Source organism: Ambystoma mexicanum, chromosome 2q (genome assembly GCF_040938575.1).
Source record: "Ambystoma mexicanum isolate Mex_15411 chromosome 2q, UKY_AmexF1_1, whole genome shotgun sequence".
In the NCBI taxonomy this organism is placed as follows: domain Eukaryota; kingdom Metazoa; phylum Chordata; class Amphibia; order Caudata; family Ambystomatidae; genus Ambystoma; species Ambystoma mexicanum.
In genome coordinates this window covers 2,846,251-2,867,377 of record NC_090924.1, presented here as the reverse complement: position 1 = coordinate 2,867,377, position 21,127 = coordinate 2,846,251, and positions in this window count along the sequence as shown.

Genomic DNA, 21,127 nt, shown 5'->3' with positions numbered 1-21,127 from the left:
CTTTTGGTGTGAGAATAAAACCGGGGAACTCCACTTCGGTGACATGAAAAGAGCATTTTTCAGGTTTAGCATACAATTTATGTTGGCAGAGTTTAGTAAGGACGGAGCGGACATGCCTGACGTGGTCTTCTTTTGTAGCACAATACACTAAGATGTCATCAATGTAAACCAGGGCGCAAACATCCATTAACTCCAGCAAAACATAATTCATAAAGTACTGGAATGCAGCAGGAGCATTGCAAAGTCCAAAAGGCATTACCTGGTATTCGTACAAGCCGTATTTGGAACGAAAGGCAGTTTTCCATTTGTCTCCTTTCTTCACTCGAACAAGATGGTACGCCCCCCTAAAGTCCAGTTTGGTATAGATTTGGGCGTCTTTGACTTGATCCAATAATTCAGGAATAAGGGGCAGTGGATAACATTTTTTTACTGTGATCTGGTTTAATGCGCGATAGTCGATGCAAGTCCTCAAATCTCCTTCCTTCTTTAGTACGAAGAATAAGGGACTGGCTGCTGGTGATTTAGATGGGCGGATAAATCCATTTGCCAGGTACTGATCAAGATAAGATTTCAAATGGAGGTTTTCTGGTTCAGTAAGTGCATAGATTCGACCACAAGGAATTTGCGCACCAGGTATGAGGTTGATCTGACAATCGTAGGGCCTGTGCGATGGTAAAGTATTGGCTTGTTCTTTCTGGAACACGTCTTGAAAATCTTGGTATTCATTTGGTAGAGTACTAGTCACACCTAGTACAATCGCCGCCGTGCTGGGAGTAACAGATGTACATAAGTCTGTTTTCCCCTTTTCTTGGTAATAACAGGTACGAGCACAATCATCGGAAAAGGCCACTTCTTGGCATGCCAATCTATTAGAGGGTTGTGAGCTAGCAACCATGGCATCCCTAAGATTAGTCGAAACTGAGGAGCTTTGATGAGGTCGAATGCAATAGATTCTCGGTGTCCATCGTGGCACAGTAGGGTTAGTGCTGCTGTGCATTGGGTTACTGGTCCGGAAGCAATTTCTGTCCCATCAACTGTGGTAACTTTTTCAGTAGTCGACTTAGAGCATAAGGGAAGCCCCATCTCTGCTGCCAGATCTTGGTCTACATAATTCCCAACTGCTCCGCTGTCTATGTATGCTTCGACAGCATGCATCCGAGACGGTTGTTGGTGATTGATCAAAATTACTGGTAATGCAAAGTGTGAGTCTGTGGCTCATCCTTCTCGCTCGACATGCGGAGCTCTACGCTTGCCAGGCTTGGTAGTTTTCCGACTCCTTGTTATTATCTTCCTTCTCTGTGGCTCCAACAGTTCTCCTTGGGGGTTTCACTGGACATTCTTTGAGGAAGTGGCCTGATTTTTCGCAATATAAGCATAATTGCTGTTGCCTTCTCTTGTCTCTTTCACTTTTAGTTAAAGGGGGCCGTACACCTCCGATTTGCATGGGTTCTACCGTGTTTTTCAATGTATCCTTTGACCGGACAAACACAGCTCGAGTGTCTAACCTTATCCGGTCGGGTTTTCAGTCTTTTAATCTGTGATCTAATTGCACCACAAGGTTGATGAATTCTCCACAGTCTTTAGGTGGGTTAACCACTTGAGCAAGGACATCCTTTAGTTCCCCTCGTAGACCCTGAGGAAATAGTGTGGTCCTTTTTTCCTCAGGCCACCCAGCTTCAATGACTAGTCTGTTAAATGTGGCTATATATGTAAGCATGTCTTGACTTCCTTGACGGAGTGACAAAAGTTTGTTCTCTAATGCTTGGCCTGATATGACGAGCAAAGAGTTTTTCCATTTCCATCTGGAAACCCCCAAAGTCATGTAACAACGGGTTATGCTGACTTACCAATGGTACCGACCAATTCGCAGCACTGCCCCTCAGATATGACAAGACAAAAGCAACCTGCGCTTGGTCGATAGGAAAAGGTCTGCAAAGGAAATGAAGACGACACTGGTTCATGAACGTTGCATACTTCTTGGGGTCCCCTGTAAATCGTTCAGGTGGAGCTATAGGAACTGCCCCAGGAAAGGTTATTTGTACTGGATTGGTGGAAGAAGTTGGTACAGGTGCTGGCGGAATGTTACCAGGCAATGGGGTCTGTCCTGCCTGTGATTGGAGCAATTGTCTACTTATTTCGTCGGTACGATCCTTAGTAACAATCAAATCCCTCCTAAGAGCGTTGGTTTCTTGCCTGGCTGAATGTACTTCAGCGCGTAATTGTCCCAACAACTGAACTAACTGGTCAGCCTCTGAAGTCTCCATGACGCCCAGGTGGATAATATTATTGAAGCTTTGCGTTCTGTTACGCTCACCTGGTATCCACGGGGACGCCACCCAGCCCTGGTTGGATGATTTGCACTCTCGAACCCTCTCCCGGTCCCTTGGTAAGGCCTCTGGTTAAAGATGGGTCTGCAATATAGGAGAGCTGGATTCAATACCAGATTGTCTTTATGTTTTCCCACCTCCCATGGCCTCAACTCCTTCCTCCCCCTTGGGCCCTCTCCTCACCTTAATATTGTAAAAGGTGGATTCTTCGTCCTGCTCCTCGTGGCAGGGGCGCATAGATGTGGGGGGCGAGCAGCGACCAAGTTACTTCACTGGTGCAAGCCCCCCTGTGGGAATCCAGGCCTGCTGCGACTCCGTAGGTTTGCTGCTTTACAGTCTTTATATGCAGTTCTTATGTTCCTCTTAGTTCGAATAATAATGTCTTGCTTCTTTCCTTTTATGTATGGAAAGGTATTTTGGTGTTGTCATGCAGTTTGAAGATGAGCATAGGCCGGTAGGCAAAAGCGCGGTGTGCGCGATGCTGTCCTGTGAGTAATGCAAGATGCGCGGCGCTGTTTCACCTTTTATATTGCTAACCTGTCTCTTTTCTCTCCTTGCAGGTTGCGATGTTCCTCGCCGAGCGCCGTAATGTTCCAGCAATGATACTGTCCAGGAGATGACTACTCAGGTAAGAATTGTGTGGCTTTCTTCATTCGGGAGGAAACGTGATTAAACGCTTACTAATGCTGTCTTTCTTTGTCCTCTTTCCACGTTATGGTATTCCAGGATGCATGCGGTGCCGGATGATGGAGTCCGTACCTTCAGGTGAGTGGAAATGAAGTTGGCGATGGATTGAATACAGGATACTGTTCCAGGTAAGTTTCGTAGTGTTCTTTCTGTCTCTGCAGGTCCTTGGTTTCAGGTAAACTGGCATGAAAGAACTGGACACGGTGAGTGTTACGCTGCCCACAGCAGAATGACGCAAAGCATGTTCTGCTGTTTGGGTGCGGTTTAAATAGTCTCAGGTAAAGTAGTCCAGGTAAAATAGTACCAGGCCTGCCACACCCAAAGTAGTCCAGGTAAAGTAGTCCCAAGTTTGCCACACCCAAAAGACTAGACCGCATAGCTCAGTTCCTTGTAACTGAGCTATGTGTGTGCTTCCATGTTGGCTGAACCCCACCCAAGTTAAATAGTCCCAGGTAAATAGTCCCACTCTTTTTCAGACTTCCTGCTCACTCACTCACACCTTCCTTCATCCCTGACTGCCTATCTATCATCCAGGCCTGGTGCACGTCCAACGATCTCTGCCTCAATGCCAGCAAATCTGATATCCTTCTGATTGGGACCCCTGCTCCCTCCTTCTTCCCTTCTCTCTTGCCTCCCACATTAGGCTCTCCCCAGCTCATTCGTCTGAAGCCAGAAACCTTGGAGTCATCTTTGACTCCGCTCTCTCCTTCCTCCCTCCCTCACACTCAGGACATTGCTAAGAAGTCCCACTTTCAAATCTTCCTTCTCAATGGAATTTTCCTTTTCGCACTTTCACCCAGAAGCTCAATGTCTCCTGAGCCTTGGTTCTCTCTAGGCTAGACTATTGCAACAGCCTCCTCCTCAACCTACCCTCTTCCACTCTGTGACCCCTTCAGCTAATCCAGAATAGGGCAGTGAGACATATCCTTGGCCTTAAGACTAGGGACCGCATCTCTACTGCCCTAAAAAGTCTCCACTGGCTCCCGGTTGCTGCACGGATCAAATTCAAATCCCTCTGCATCATCCACAAGGCTGTCTGAGGCCAGGGACCACATTATCTGCAACTCTCTCTTACCAAATACTCTCCTTCTAGACCTCTACATTCCTCTGGCACCAAATGTTTGTGTGTAAAGCATTTAGCTAAACGGAGAGCAGGAAGTTGTTTGCTTTCCTCAGCTGGATACCTCCTATGGAACAGCCTACCCCTCCCTCTGCATCTTGAGTGGGGCCCTCTTAAATTCGAAAAGCACCTCAAGACTTTCCTCTTCTCCTCCTCCTTCCCTTCTTCCCTCCTTTGCTTATCTCACAGTTGCTGTGATTGGTGTCTTGGACCCTTATGCATCCTCGGGCCCCTGACCACTCACACCCAATCTCCCGAGCTTCTGTCTACCTTCAGCACTTGTCACAGCACACGCTCTGCACTGGACGCTCGTACTTTCCATTTAATGTGGCCCCTGGCCTTGCACTTCTTCTGTGGCTCACCCTCGAGCACAGACACCCAAGCACCTACCCCACTGCCCTCTTCCTTGCTGCACTTGCACATTGTGAATACTCACAAGGCATAGTAGGTTCCGTCGTCCCTTCCCCCACTGTATTTTTTTGTATATTTTAATTGTACTGCATTCCCTTGTTCCCTCCCTTTTGCCCTGTGGGCACTTTGAAATAGAATGTATTGCTGTATAAGCACATAACAAGCGAACAATAAACTAAACTAACTAATTATGGAATCTGGGAAACAGGGATTGGAGACTGTGCCTGCTCCATAACCTTTCACTTAGGCATCAATTCACTTTTTCACCAAGTCAGGATCTGACATAACGGCATGGCTAGGTAACACCGGTGGATATCAGGGAACCCCAACCCACCATCCTCATCCCACGCAGCAGGCCTTTATTAGAGATCCGAGCCTTCTTGTTCCCCCAGATTAATTGGAAAATTCTCGACTGTGATGTGCAACCTAGGTTCACGGATCCTGACAGGCAGTGGTACAGTAACATGGGAACACATTTCATCTTCACTGCTACAATCCTGCCGAATCATGAGATTCCCTGTTTGTTACACCTGTCGAGATCCATTGAGAACTCCTGAAACGACTCTGGGAAGTTACACTAAATGATCCTCAACATACTACTCGGAATCTGAACCCTCAGGTAAGGAATGTACTCGCCTACCCATTTTTTCGGGTAAAGGCCCTCCAGACGTGCTCTCTAATGCGGGGTAATCGAGACATCGAGGCGGCAAGATTTATCATAATTGACTACAAAACAAGCGGCGGTCCCAAAGTCAGCTGCCTTCACAAGCAGTCCACTCAGTGATGAACATGGATCATGTATGGTCACCATAACATCATCAGCATATAGAGACATTTTGTTTTCCTCCCTAACCACCATGATCCCCTTAGCCCTTGCATTCTGCCTCACCTTTCTGACCAATGGTTCCATTTATACTGTGAAGATCAGCAGTGACAAGAGGCAACCCTGTCTGGTGCCTCTGTAGATGTCTTTCCCCAATGTATGTATCCCATTCACCCTAATGGAGGTTGACTGCACTTGATAGTTTGTAAGAACCCATATACTAAAATTAGGTCCAATCCCAAAGGCTTTCAGTGTGCACTGAATATATACCCAATTCACCCTATTGCAGGCCTTGTGAGCATCCAGAGTAATATCTCCCATTTCAATGCCATCTCTAAGCCCATATTCAATTAGATGTAAGAGCGCCTATATATTGTTGTGGGTGCTTCGGTCTACTATAAACCCAGTTTGGTCTGCCTTTATGAGCTCTGGGAGAACCTGCATTAACCTATGAGCCAATAATTTTGAATGAAGCGTTGCATCATTGTTCATTAAGGTGATGGGTCGATAGGAATCATAGTGGGATGGGTCTTTCCCAGGTTTGGATATTAGTATAGTGGTCGATGCCTCCATGGTAGAAGTAATCCTGCCCTCAGTCAATAATTAATTAAATAGCTTTGTGAGGTGGGGTAAGAAGGACCTGAAACATTTTGTAAATGTTTTCAGAATACCCATCCGGCCTGGGGCTTTATTGTTGAGCGTCTTTATGGCCCATTCCACCTCAAATGCCTGGATAGGAGCGTCCAGGTCTTGTGCAAGATTGGTGTGAAGCTGAGGAAGGTGAGCATCTGGAGACAGCGCCTATGGTCAGCCATCTGCAGGGATTCCCCTACCATCATAGTGGCAACGTATTTGCGAATTATCTCCCTCTTCTTGGTATCACCCAAACACTCCTTCTGGGAGTCAACCCTCAACACGCCTTTTTTATTACGAGTTCTGAGTTTCCTTAATTTGTAGACTATTAACAGGTTCAATGTATTACCATGCACATAGTAATATCGCTTAGTTTTAAGCATTGCCTGTGCCTATTTATCCACTAAATAAGCCTCTAATTTAGTCTGCTCCACATTCAGCTGCTACCCGGGATCCCATCTGCTTATGTGCTCCCTCTACTGTTTGTACTTTTGCCTCTAACTGAGCCCAAAACAATTTTGTTGCCTTGTGTATGCCGCGGATCAACTAATTATTTCACCTCTTATCGCGTCCCATATGTTTGCCATGGAATGATTGTTACCATGATTTTCGTAGTTAGTTATCTCCCCTGACAAGTCTTGACAGATTACCACGTCCCTCAATATGGGGTCATATAGCTTCAGGGGATATCTAAGTGGGGGGTCTACCTGTGACAGCTAAGGAAAGCAGCACCGGGGCATTGTACGAGAGCATCCGGAACCCAATTGTCACCTCCTAAATGCACAGGAACAACGTGCTCGGGAGCAACAGGTTGCCGATCCTGGAGAAGCCCCTATTCACATGTGAATAAAATGTGAAATCTCTGTCTTCCTTATTAAACAACCTCCCCACATCAATCACACCTATTTAATGCAGAAAAGTAACAACAGAAATAGCGTTTTTATAGTCCATCCTGATAGGGTGAGTAGTGTTGTCATCATCTGGATTAGGGATCAGAGTTAAATCTCTTCCAAGTATGATTAACCCCTTAGCGAATGCTAGAATTTGGCGTATGAATGTACTGAGAAACTGTTCCTGCTCACTGTTAGGGGCATAGAGTGAAATCAGGGAGAAATGTGCCCATATAAAATACCCTTAACGCAAACATATCTTCACTGGGGATCCTGCAATGATTTAACATTATTAAATGTCAGATGTCTGGCTAAAAGTATACTTACTCCGTGCTTTTTCCCCCTCCCGATGCAAAATATTGTCACGAGTCAGACTTGTGCAACAGCCTCCATTCAGCTTGCAGCAAGTGAGTTTCCTGCAAACACTCCACTGTCAATGACAGATCTGTCCATGTTTGGAGTGCTGATTTTCTCTTCATGGGGGACTTCAGCCCCCAAACGTTCCATGTACTCCTGTGAATTACATCACCCCCATTCTCATCCAGTAAGGTCAGTGGCCTAAGAACCCATATAACCCGTTAGCTAAGATGGTTTCCCTCACCAGAGGAACATATTTCGCCATTGGCACTAGTAAACTGCCAACATCACAGTCGATTTTCTTAACCTTAAAAACAATCCCCTAACCCCCCTCCCAATCCAATTCCCTGAACCTGTGCAAATCATAACCAACAACAAAAATCTATATAGAAACCTCTGCATGGGTGGACTTTCTGACTTGGAGGGAGATATAAGCCAATATTATGGGACTGCCCTCCCTGCCCTGCCCCATACACTTCTATAAGCGGCAGATAGCACTGATAGGGCATGCATCCAAGGCAGCTCACATCAGGGAGCTAACAGTACTCATTAACGTCCAGATCATTCACACAGAGCCCCGAGGTCAGTCATTCCCACATCTTTCACGCAAAGGTGGGTCTTTCAATCTCCTGGCCTTCCCAGCTCTGGACCATTTCATGGACGACCCTGAAGAGCGCAGGTAGGGCCTGAATTCGGCCTTGTTCTATCCAGTCTAATCTCCCTCTGATCTCAACAGATGCTCCCCTTCCTTCATTGATTTGATAGACCACCATTTCCCCTTGTATGTGAACATATACGCAGCAGTGGGGAACCCCCATCTATAAGTGACCACTTTGCTTCATAACGATTCTGTCATTGGGCCTAAAAATCGCCTCTTAGCCAGCATTGATGTAGCCAAGTCCTGTGACAATGAGATGTTTGTTTGTGTGTTTATTAATTTGTAGGGTGCACTGAACCCATAGGTAACTGGGCGCCTAAGGTACAAGAACACTTAAAGCTTAGGTTAGACAATAAAATGATACTGCGGGCAACAAAAAATATACAGGGAAATACAACAAAAAAATTACACAGCAAAAGGTACAGTGGGTTACATAAAGCAGATAAGTAAGTATATACATCAGAGTTAAGACCCTTAGAGCTCATGTGTCAATGGAGCGCAACCAGTGCGGAGTGTTGCGCCTAAAGCTGAGGTAGGATTGGTCGGCTCTGAGGGCTAGGGGTAGTGTGTTCCAGGACTGGGCGGCTTTTACAGGGAAGCTGTTTCCTCCAGATATTTTTAGCATGAATCTGGGTATCTCCAGGCAGAAGGCGTTAGCCACTCTACAAGGGCGGGTAGAAGTTCTCCTGATTGTTAGGTATGCGGGTGCTGCGTTGTTGAGGCATTTGAATGTCAGCGAGACTGTTTTGAGTAGGATCCTGTCGTTTATCTTGAGCCACTGGGGATCTCTTCTAAGTTTGGAGACGTGTTCTCTGTTTGGTATATTCAGGGCCGTTCTAAGGGCATTATTTTGTAGAATATGGATTTTGTCTGTGATATATTTGTTAGCCCCTAGATATAGGTTGTTGCAATAGTCCAATTTCGACATTATTAATGTGTTGGCAAGGATGATGCAGCTTGCTTTGGATAAGAATGGTCTGCAAGCCCTGATGAGCTTGCAGGTGTAAACAGTAGACGACATAATGGAGTTTACCTGTTTCCTTAATGTTAAGGTGGAATCGAGGTAAAAACCTAATTTTTTTACTTCCTTAACTACCTTGATTGTGTTACCGTCTATGTTAAAGGCAGAGTAGTTTGAGTTAAGTTATTTTAGGTTGGTAGGAGATCCAAGAATTAGGATTTCTGTTTTGTCGTCATTCAGGCAAAGGCCATGGGAGGCCATCTATGCCTGAATGAGGAGGTATATTTTATTTACCAAAGCCCTATCCTTTACGAAATTGCCCGAAAGGGTAATGAGGAACTGGGTGTCGTCTGCGTAATTTGTGTAGGTGAGACCCAGTCTATCCAATTTGTCGAATAGGGGCTCGGTAAATATATTGTACATGGTTGGCGATACACATGAACCTTGTGGAACGCCAGATGTGGTATGGATAGGGTCTGCCGATGGGGAAAAAAATCTCATTGTTCTGTTGTCTAAAAAGGACTGAACCCATGCTATTGCGTCCCGCGAGAAGTGGGCCGCTGAGGCTAGGTGTTTGCATAGGACTTCATGGTCCACCAAGTCAAAGGCAGCTGATAAGTCAAGGAGGAGCAGCATGACAGTTTTCCCTCTGTTCTTGAGTTCATCAATTTGTGTTTTTAAGTCGATTAAAGCTGTTTCTGTGCCATGTTGTGGCCTGAAGCCGGATTGGCAGGAGCCTAGTAGGTGGTTAGCTTCAAGGTATTTCTGTATCTGCAAGTACACTACTCTGTCGATTATTTTGAGAAGAAAGGGCACCATAGTGATGGGCTTGTAGTTAGTTGGAATGGAGGGGTCCAGAGGTTTTATTTTAGTAGAGGTAAGACCCAGGACTCTTTTAGGTTGCTTGGGACAGTGTTGGTTATGAAAGAGGCATTGATTAGTGTTGAGATGAAAGGCGATAGGTCTCTCGCTGCATCTTTGAATATTTGGGCGGGACAATTGTCGCCCTGGCAGTTGGATGGTTTCAGTGACAGAATACATTTTTCAGTTTCCTGGATAGATACTTTGGTGAAATGGTATGGTTCTAGATGGTTGTGGGGTTCAATGGGGCTGGTAGATTGCGGCTCGTTAGGAAGGAAGGCAGCTTTTTATTGGCAATCTAGTTTTGGAGTGAGGTTCTTTTTTTGGTTAGGGCGTTCTGGATGCTAGTGTACCATAGTTTGGCTTAGGTACATTGTCTGGGGCGGAGTGGGGGATTCCAGTTTCCGGAGGTTCACAAAAAGTTCCTTAGTGTTGGATCTGGTATTGGTTATTCTTTCATTGTAGATGGTCTTTTTTTGTACAAATTATTTCTTTTTTGTAATTATTTGCAAAGTGAGTAAGCTGCAACTTGTTTATGTCCGATGGGGTGTGGCGCCAAAGGACTTCTAATTTTCATGTTTGTAGTCTAAGATCTTTGAGGTGGGTGTAAACCAGGCATTGAGGTGTGCACGCGGTTTACTTTTACGCTGTTTGACTGGTGCAATAAAGTCTAAAGCCTTAGACATGGTATTATTGAAAGCCTCAACAAGGAGGTTGGGGTCAGAGTCACTTGGGAGAGAGTTGAGGGATGGAAGGAGATGTGGTAGTAAGTTGTCTTACGTGATAATTCTTTTGCTCCTGGTTGGGAGGGGTGGTGCCATGACTTTATCTATGGCTGTTTGTTTGTTTAATTCTAAGGAGAAATCTATCAGATGGTGGTCAGTCCACAATTGCGGGGTTACTTTAGTGATGGAGTTTTCACAATTCATGTCGGCCACCCAGTCTAAGGTCCTTCCTTTGATGTGGGTCGGTACAAGGACTTTTTGGGTCAGACCATGATCCAGGAGGATAGTAGCTAGTGCCTGAGATTGTTTGTCCTCTGGATCATTATATCCAAGGTTAAAATCACCCAATATTAATATTTGCGAGGATTCTTTGGAGGTATTGGCAAGAAGGCTGGAGATGTCCTCTTCAAAGGTGCTGATAGGCCCTGGAGGTCTGTATACCAGGTAGATGGTTAAGGTGCGGCAATTAGATATGGGCAATTTGGCAATAAGAAATTCACAGGATTTGAGTGGAGGTGGAGTCAGGAGTCTTAGAGCGAGGTTGGCTTTTGCTATAATGGCAAGGCCACCACCTCTGGCGTTAGATATATCTGCTCTAAATATTTGGTAGTTATCAGGTATTGCTATTGTAAGGGCTGGGCCTGCTGCGTCATGCAGCCATGATTCAGTGACAGCTAGTATGCCATGGTCATCTGTGGATAACAGGTCTGCTATTTCAGTGGCATGTGCCACTAGTGATCTAGCATTGATTAATGTTTCAGAGATAGTGGTCATGTTTTTGGGCTCCTGTGGTCTAGTAGGATCAAGTGTGGGTTGTTTAGTTGTAGTTTTGGGTTTGAGGGGAGGGTGGGAGACAGGGTTCAAGGTTCTGGGCCAGGTCTCATGGTTTGGTTTGGATGCTAATTCGCGGCCCGGGGCAGTTTTGTCATAACTAAGGCGGGGGTTCATGTTAAAACTGATCTTAGGTTCGTAGAGACAAGGTAGTCTGGTTCGGAGTCTGTTGTTCCTGTCGGGTGGAAGACAGGGTGGATGCCTGTCTTGGCGCATTGTTAAAGCTGTAATCGTTTCGTAGATTAGTGGTAGAACAATCAGTAAGAGTGCCATCTTGGTATTTCTAGTGAACATAATTTGAGTAGGCAAGTATGGGTGCGCGCCGATTGGCTAGTCAAGCATAGGCCTAGGTTAGAGCAGTTTTGTAGGGTAGGGTGGTTGGACATAAGCTGGTGTGTAACAAAACAGTGGGCTGCATAGAGTGCGGACATAGGTGTGACAATTAGTATAGGCAGTATAGTATTGGCGGCAACTACAGTAATCTTTAGTGGACTAATTTGATTATAGGGCAGAGAGCAGTCAGGTGCCAATTTGCAGCCGTGATAAGGTGGGTTTCAGAGGTGAGCACATTGGGTTTGTTCTGTGTTCAACACAATAGGCAAATTCAATGTTAGACAAATAGGGAGAGATCTGTGTGCCCCCGCGCCAGCTTCGAGGCGCCTCCATTAACCACCTTTCCGGCACCTGATCCCTCCCCCTCATCGCCATCTCACATCGCCCCGAATCCAACCATTTTCTTCTTGCCCTCTGCCACCCCTCCTCGCACAAGTGTGGTTCCAGCCTGCCTCATTCTCCTGCTTCACCTCTGCTCCCACAGTCCTTGGTTCACCCGGCACTGTGAGGTAATGTGAGGTACTGTGAGGTAGAGGCACTGTCGGACTGAACGCTGCTTCCAGCTTAAGCCACCTTATCAATCAGTGAACCTGCAGTCCCTGTGGGCCGGATCAGCTGGGATTCCTCCATACTACCCTGGTGTATACTACCCCCTTCTACTCCTACTCCTACAGTGCCCACCCCCCCCTTCAGTAACTGTCACACTGGTCTCTACCTCACACATTCCTAATTCCTACAACTGCAGCTCTTCTCTACTTGTCCTCCTCCACGTCCATTGGTATGCGATCCTCCATAACCCCCTTCTGCCTCACTCTCCCCCCCTCTCTCCACCCTTCCACCTTCCCTTTTCCCTCCTTCTCTCCTCTATCCTCCTTGTCCAGATGCCCAATCCTCTTCACCATCATCACCCCTACCCCTCCAGTAACCCTCCTTCCTTCACTAACCGCCCTAACCTTCTCTACCTCCCCACTACCAACCACTCTGCCCTCTTGAACACTGCTCTCTGGAACGCCAGATCCATCTGTAATAAAACTGCAGCTACCCTTGATTTATTCTTTCGCCTCAACCTTCATTTCCTCTGTCTTACTGAAACCTGGATTCCCCCTCACAACACCTCTGTCCCCGCCTCCTTGACGACCTCTTCTTCCTCCTTCATTCACACCCCCCGCCCCTCTGGCCGTGGTGGAGGCGTTGGTCTCCTGTACCACCCCAAATATATCTCCTCCTCTTCCTCTCCAACTCTCCCCTCTTTCCCTTCCTTTGAATTCCTGTACAAGTCTTTCTCCTCTCCTCACCCTATCTCCTTCCTGATCATTTATCGCCCCCCTGGCCCTCTCTCCTCCTTCTATGAAGACCTTGATCACCTCCTCTCACTTATCTCTCCCTCCCCCTCTCCTCTTACTGTACTTGGTGACTTTAATATCCATCTTCCTCCTCCCCCCAATCTTCCCCCCTCCTTTCCATCCTCGACTCCTACCTCCTCTCCCCCTTCCATCTTCCCCCACTCACTCCTCTGGCACCACTCTTAACCTCATCTTCAATTCCTCATATCCCTCCTCCCCGGTCTCTTCTCTTCCTGTTTATCTCTCAGACCATGCCTTGCTCACATTCTCCCTATCCCCTCTCTCACACTCCACTACTGCTAATCCCTCCCCTCCAATTTACTCGCGTCGTGACCTTCGGGACTTCGATGCCACCCTCTTTTCTGACACCTGTTCTGCTTCTCTTCCATCTCCCCATGATTTTGCTCTACTCTCTGCAGATGATGCTCTCTCTTCCCTATCCTCTTCCATCTCCACTGCCCTAGATCAACTCTACCCTCTTTCTCTCTTTCGTCCTACTCAGAAGCCTTCTCAACCCTGGCTTACCTCTCATCTCCCTTCTATGCGGCACCTTCTCCGGCGGTTAGAGAGACTCTGGCTCAAATCTCCCTCGCTATCTAATCAAACCTCTTACTTTTCTTACCATGCACTTTACAACTCCTGTCTTGCAGCAGCCAAATCCTCCTACTACTCTAACCTTCTCCAGTCTCAAGCCTCCCACCCTCGTCGGATTTTCCAAACTCTCTCCCGTCTTCTCTCTCCTCCTACGCCTGATCCCTCAACCAATTCCACACTCTCTCCTTCTGACTTTGCCAACTTCTTCTCCTCCAAAATCCTCACTCTCCGGCAAAAAATTAACTCCCTTTCTGACTCCCCCTCTCCTCCTCCCTCCTCTCCTCCCTCGTCTACTATGTCCATCTTCTCTCCTGTTTCCCCTTCTGAAGTCTCCTCCTTTCTTTCCAAAGCCCACCCCACGTCCGCCCCCTATGACCCCCTCCCCTCCGTTCTTATCCCCAAGATCTACCCTCTTCTTATCCCTTACCTTACCACCTTCTTCAACTCTTGCCTCTCCTCATCAGTCTTTCCCCCTGCGTTCAAACATGCAACGATTATTCCTATTCTAAAGAAGCCCTCTGCTGATCCACTGCTCACTGCTAACTACAGACCTATTTCTCTTCTACCTTTCCTCTCTAAGCTTCTTGAGCGCCTTGCCTACTCTCAACTCTCAACCTTTGTTACCTCTTCCTCTCTCCTTCCTCCCTTCCAATCTGGCTTCCGTCCCAAACATTCCACTGAAACTGCTCTCACCTCTATCCTTAACTCACTATGCTAAGCAATCCTCTATCCTTATTCTACTTGATCTCTCCGCAGCGTTTGACACTGTCGATCACCCACTCCTGCTTCATACTCTTTCCTCCTTCGGGTTTAACGGCCCTGTTCCAAAATGGCTATCCTCCTACCTCTCCTCCCGTTCCTTTGCTGTATCGTGGGGAGGCCAGTCCTCTCCTTCCTTCCCTCTTAACTACGGTGTTCCTCAAGGCTCTGTACTTGGTCCTTTCCTTTTCTCTCTTTACACCTCTCTCATTGCCCCTGTCATCTCTTCGTTTGACATTTCTCACCACTTCTATGCTGACGATACTCAACTCTTTCTTTCTTTCTCCTCTTTCTCGCCTGACCTCCACTTTAAACTCTCCTCCTGTCTCACTGCTATCAAGAACTGGATGTCCTCCCGCTTTCTCTCTCTTAACACGGATAAAACCGAAGTCCTTTTCTTCCCATCTAACTCTCTTCCCCCTCCCTCCCCTCCTCCTTTCATTCGCTTTCCTCCCTCCAATCTCCCTATCTCCCCCCAAGCTCGTAATCTAGGCGTTCTCTTTTACTCCTCTCTCACCTTCTCACAACACATTTCACTCACCTCCCGCTCCTGCCGATACCACTTCTACAATATACGCAAAATCCGTCCCTCCCTCACATTCCACGCCACAAAACTCCTAATTTCCTCTCTCATCTTTTCCCGCCTCTTCTACTGCTCCTCTCTAATCTTTGGACTTCCCGCATCTCAGCTTACCCCTCTAAAATCCATATACCACTCTGCTGTCCATACCCTTTGTCTCCTTACCTCCCGTGACTCCATCTCTTCCTCGCTCTCTCACCTTGGCTGGCTACCTTTCCACTCACAACTAAAGTTCTACTTTCTCTGCCTTGTCTTCAAATCCCTCCATGGTCTTGCTCCTCCTTATCTCGCCTCCCTCCTCTCCTTCTGCTCCCCCTCCCCCTCCCTTCGCTCCGCTGACCATATCCTTCTCATTGTTCCTCCTTCCCCTTGCGCTTCCTCCCGTTTCCGCTCATTCCAACTCCTTGCACCCCTGCATTGGAACTCGCTCCCTCTTACAATCTGCTCTACCACAACCTTCACCTCATTTCGCACTTCCCTTAAATCCCTCCTCCTCCATTCCCCTCCTTGAAAACTTCTCCTCTGCCCTCTTCACTTCCCCCACACCCTCTCTTCTTACCCTCATCTGATTCCTCTCTCCCCTCTCCTACTCCTCTCTTTTCCCCTTCCATTCTCCCTCGCCCTGTCCATCTCCTACTCCCCACCACCTCTTCCCTCTCCCCTTTCCACCCCCCCACCTAAGTTAATTGCTCTTTGCACTGTTTTGTTGAACGATTCATGATGTAAATTTTGCTCTCATTGTTAAATGTTGTTATTTTGTATTATGTTGTTCCACTGTACAGCGCCTTGGTATAAAGCGCTATATAAATCAATCAATCAATCAATCAATCAATCAATCAATAAGCACAATGGGCAGGTTCAATGAATACACAAATAGGCAGAGGTCAGTAGTAAACACAGTGGGCTAGTTCAGTGTTGAGCACATGAGGCAAGTTCAGTGCTAAAAAATAGGCAGAGAGCAGTGATAAGCACGATGGGCAAATTCAGTGCTAAACAAATAGGCAGAGAGCAGTGATAAGCACAATGGGCAGGTTCAATGCTAAATAAATAGGCAGAGAGCAGTGATAAGCATAATGGGCAAGTTCAGTGCTAAACAAATAGGCAGAGAACAGTGATAAGCACACTGGGCAGGTTCAGTGCTAAACAAATAGGCAGAGAGCAGTGATAAGCACAATAGGCAAGTTTAATGCTAAACAAATAGGCAGAAGTCAATCATACACACAATAGGCTCGTTCAGTGTTCAACACGATAGGCAGGTTCATAGTGTAAACACAGTAGGCAGAATCTGTGAAGGGGGCAGAGGGCTAATTCAATGTTTGATACAATAGGCAGGTTCAGTGTTAAACAAATAGGCAGGAGTCCTTGATAGGCGCAGTGGACTTGTTTAATATTTTGCACAGTAGGCTGGGTCAGTAAAGAATTCAGTGGGCTAATTCTGAGGTGAGCGGGCTGGGCAAGTGTAAGGTTAAGTAGGCAGAGGCCGATGATCGCATTGTGGGTTGGATCAATAGTAGCGTAATGGCCAAGCTACGTAGATAAAGAACGGGCATATGCGCATTGTGGGAAGCACAGAGGCTTGTGGGCAGCTAGGCTGTGCGCAGCGCGAGGATGGGTAGTTGTGTATAGTACTTGGCTCGCAAATGGCAATGATTTGGTGGGAGGGAGTTTAGAGCAGAGTAGGATGCAGGATACAGTTCTGGGTGCGGTAGTTGCTTACCAGTGTATAGAAGTTCTGTACAATTGAAGTCCGACAGGCATAATGCTGCACCGAGTGGCCGCGATGCAGCAAGACAGGCAGAGACAGGCTCTAGCCTTATATGGCGGGCCTTAGTTGGATCTTAACATTCTTGGAGGTAAGATCTGGCCTATCCCTTGCCGCCCTCATTATTTGGGCTTTGAAAGTGAAGAAGCTCACATGAGTCAGCACATGCAGAGGTTCCCCCTGACGTAGCGAGCCCTGGGTCACATGTGATTGGTTCGGTCAAGTTCCATGGTGGAGTCAGCACACAATTCGAGCAGGTACAAGAAAAGGCTTCTGACAAACTCTGGGAGCTCACTGTTCTGACCCTACACCGGGATCCCTCGAATATGCACATTATTTCTGTGGGAACGGTTCTCAGCCTCCTCCTGCTTTTCCTCCAGATCCTCACATCGGGCCTCCCCCTCAAGTTTGTGTGCCCATTCACTAATTTTATAGGACTGCCGGCACACCGTTTTTTCCCTTTGGTTAAGTCTACATTCAGCCTCCAACATACACCTATCCAGCCGCTGATATCTTGTGAGATATTTCTGCAATGCTATTGTGTATTTCCTCCTTAATTTTGCTAATCATGTCCAGGAGGTCAGATTTAGTGAGACACTTGAGATGGCAGACCCTGGTAGATGTCTGAGGCATGTACCTGAGGTGAAGTTGTTTCCAATCGTTTGGCTTTATCTGGAGGCTAAAGCAGAGTTGTGATATCTGCATGCTTGTTACCTTTTGGTGTTTTTGCAATGTTGAGACTGAGTTGTAGATTGCTACGGTGGATCTCAAGGGGCCATGAGGAGACCGACCCCCGGCATTGCACTATGAAGAATCCCAGTGAGCTAGCATCCCCACTTCTGCTGACAGCAGCCCTGGGCTCAAATGCAGGGCCCTGTTAGGTAATTCACTCTGGGAGGTGTGAGAAACCTGAAGGTGTCTCCCTAGCTAGTCCTCGGGGATCTGTTATCCAGGTTGCAAGGATACGGCCATCGCTATTGGATCCAGTTCCTGGGGGATGGACCAGTGAGGGAGGATCACTTGGATCATGGGTCTTTGGGGAGTGGGAGTAGGACACTGATGGCTGAGATGCGGTATCCCCCTTCTTTCAACACCTTTTTCCATCCTACCACATGAGTACTTTTGTGCAACATGAAAGACAATGAAATAACACCCGAGCCATTTACCTGACATGTCCCAATACAAGGGTCAGGCAAAGTCAGGCAATTGACCAAAATCACACACACCTGACGGCCCTTTCCCTTAGCCACAATGATAAAAGGTGGAGTACAAGAGCCCACGACGAGAAAGGCAGACCGCACAACATGAAAGCTAACTCAGCACGGCAGTTCAAGAGGAGGCGAAAGACGGTGAATACCGAGAGGGTGACAAGGCCTATGAAAGCTCAGCAGATGGAAACATAAGGCTGCGAACAATAGCCAGCGTGTGCTGCAGATGTCTATGGTACGAGAGACCCTCCTCCGCTGATACCCAAGCCGGGAAAGGATGCTGGTCCCGATGGTACCAACCTTGACTCCGAAGATAAAGAAAGGCAAGTGGTTCATCACAGCCCGTGACTTGAGGGGAGAATCGATAAGAAACCAAACTGTGTTGAATGACAGGTAGCCAACGGCTAATGTGAACTTTGAAAGACTTGAAGATACTGTTGAGGAAAAGAGGGGGAAAACCAGCAACAGAGGAGTCCAACACTGCATGGGCGATTACACAGTGGTAGAACTACCATAACCAGAAGGCCTTTGGAAAAGGCGAGAAGAGGTCAAGATGGTCATGCAGGGGCTAGCAAAATCCTCTCTACCATCGAAAGTCTTTGACCAACAAATGATTGAACAGTTAAAGGAAATTAATCCTGCTTGATGCAATTAGTGCATGAACTGTACTTCGTGAGGGTTGGCAAGAGTGAACCCGGAGGAGGGATGCTAACGAGAAAGGACAAACTCTAACGTCCCATAGTGAACTATTTGGCAAAAGTTGGCGAGAGCGAACCCAGTAGAGGGAAAGCCGAACAAAGGGGCAAAGCCCGAAGATTTGTTTAAAAAGACATTAAGATTTGTGAAAGCAAGCAGTTGTAAAAGACCAGGGGAAGTGAAGTCCCCTTTTGTCATTTGGGAATCCGAGTCCGGCCGAGGGAGATCCAGGGGTGAAAAGTCAGCACACAAAGTTCACTGAGAAAGGAACTGTGTGGATTTGTTGAAAGTAACTTGCGAGGGGTTGAGGGGTCAGCGCCCAGAAGAGGGGGACCCAGGGGTGAAGCAATCACCCCAAAGTATACGTGGCACAGAACATTGTGTTTGTTTGTTGAGAGTATCAGGCCTCGGAAGCAAGAGACTTTTATTGAAAGAGACTTAACCATCGAAGAACCTGATAGCTGACACAGAACTGTTGACTTGTGCTGAGAAAGTTTGAGTGTGTGCTGTGATCAGGAAATCCACTTTGTCCCATGCTCAAAACGCGGGGAAGGGAGAACCCTGGCATTCACATCCTGACTTATTATTTGTGAACGCTTCTTTCTTTATTGAAACCCCACTCACACTCTTTTTGTAATTAGCTGTAAGGAATTGGCAATAGGTTTTTCTCAGTATAGGTTCTTTTATTTTGACACAACGACAATAGGACTGCCTCATTTTTCATTTGATGGTCTACGCTTGTTCCCATTTTAGATTTAGGTTTAGCTTAGGCGTTTTTCCACCCTGCATTAGTTGTTCAATAAACACCATTGAACTGTGATCACGTGTGTCTGTCTTTACTGTTACCATCATGAGTTCCTCACAGAGGGCAATAGTAGAGGCCCAGTCAATTAGGCACTCTTTACCTTTGTATACCAGGCTGGGTATTCCCAAGGCATGGTCCTTCAATGTTTCCACGCATGGACTTATGGCAAGAATGTGAAACAGGACCCTAAGACCCCTGCTCTCAACCCCTAAATCCAGGACCACAAACCAGGTGGGCCACTAGGGTCCGGGCTGTATGCACCACGCAAGATTAGTTGTGGAAGCCGGCCAGCCCTATGGATCCAGTGAACATCTGGAACACCAGAGGTCAGGTCGTTAGCACCCGGCAGAGACTCCAAGAGGTGCCTCCTTGCTGCTCCCGCTATGCAAGCATCGTGGAATCTGGATTTTGCCACTCCAGGACCACGTGTTTGCGGGGCTTCCCCTCACCACATACCTCCTGGGGCCTCTGAGCCACCTTATGGCTGTGTCACCTTCCCCTTTCAACACCGCCCCAGTGGAACTTCTCACGTTGGGGTATTGGGGCCGTGAATATCGGAGCTCCAGTGTGACATCAATGCCACAGCCGTCAATGCTGTCCGGGGGAACTTGGAAATTCTATAGAAAAGATAAGGTACACTAAGACGTATTCTACAAATAAATACAGTAGCTTGTGCAACTGACGGCACCTACCATTTTCAGCATGGGAAAGCTTTCAAAGTCCACCTCTGTCTGAGCCTGCCCACCATCATAACATTCCCATAAAGGTTGGCTCCATGACCTCTTTTGCCGACGGTACCATTGACAGTCTAGCAAGTAAGCAAATGTTTCTGCAAAAAGAACAGACAAGTATGTTACACTCCCATAGCAGTGTGACAGATGGAGAGGAGAGGAGATGGAGAGGGAGAGAGAGTTTGCGTGGGAGAAGGGGGGATACCGAGAAAGAAAAAGAGATCCTATACAGTAAAGTCTCATACAATAATCTCATTCCTCGGCTTATTTTCAATACTTTTCTCAGAAGCAGTTGGATGAGTTTTGTTCAAGTTATAATGAGTCCCTTTTAATGCTCTGGTAATCCCATTCCCTGTATTACCTTCTGTCTAAGGGGTAACCTCATCGGTACCAGTAAGGTCTCTTTCTGCTTCTTTTTGGCTATGTGGCTCACTTGTCGTGGCATCTGTTTCACGTGAGTTTTGTTCTCGTTTTACGAGTCGAACTTCCGCTGTATCACGGTTTCTCCTGTCAATGGTATAATTGGCACTGTTATGCGGGCGGCCTGCCGACCACCGTTGCTGTGTGGCCATGCCACCACCGAACTCTCTCTTCAATCATGTTGTGTTTTCTGCCATTTTCATACACCGATTTTGCAGCATCTTTGACTCCATGTCGGAGCTCAGTTGGCTTACTTGGGCTCTGCGTTCTGCAAGAGCTCCTCTTCCTTCTGCTCTGCTATGCACAGGGGGCTTCTGTGTTGCTGGAAATGCATTGGAGGGACAGGGCCTCCATATCCTTGTCCTATCCTCCCTTATCATGTGTGTTCTGTGTTGGTTTCTGCACAGGAGTCAATTTGGGACTCCTGGAAGTGCAGCTCCTCCTCTTTGTGGTTGTGGTGACAAGACCCTTTGGATACCCTTAGGGCACCCATGGGTGGGGGTACAACCCTGTACCCGTAGTATATGTTTTCGGGCACCTATGTGTAGCCCACAGAGCAGGGTATGGGCTGGTGGCAGCTCCATGCTGAATTTGACAGGAGCTCTGAGTATC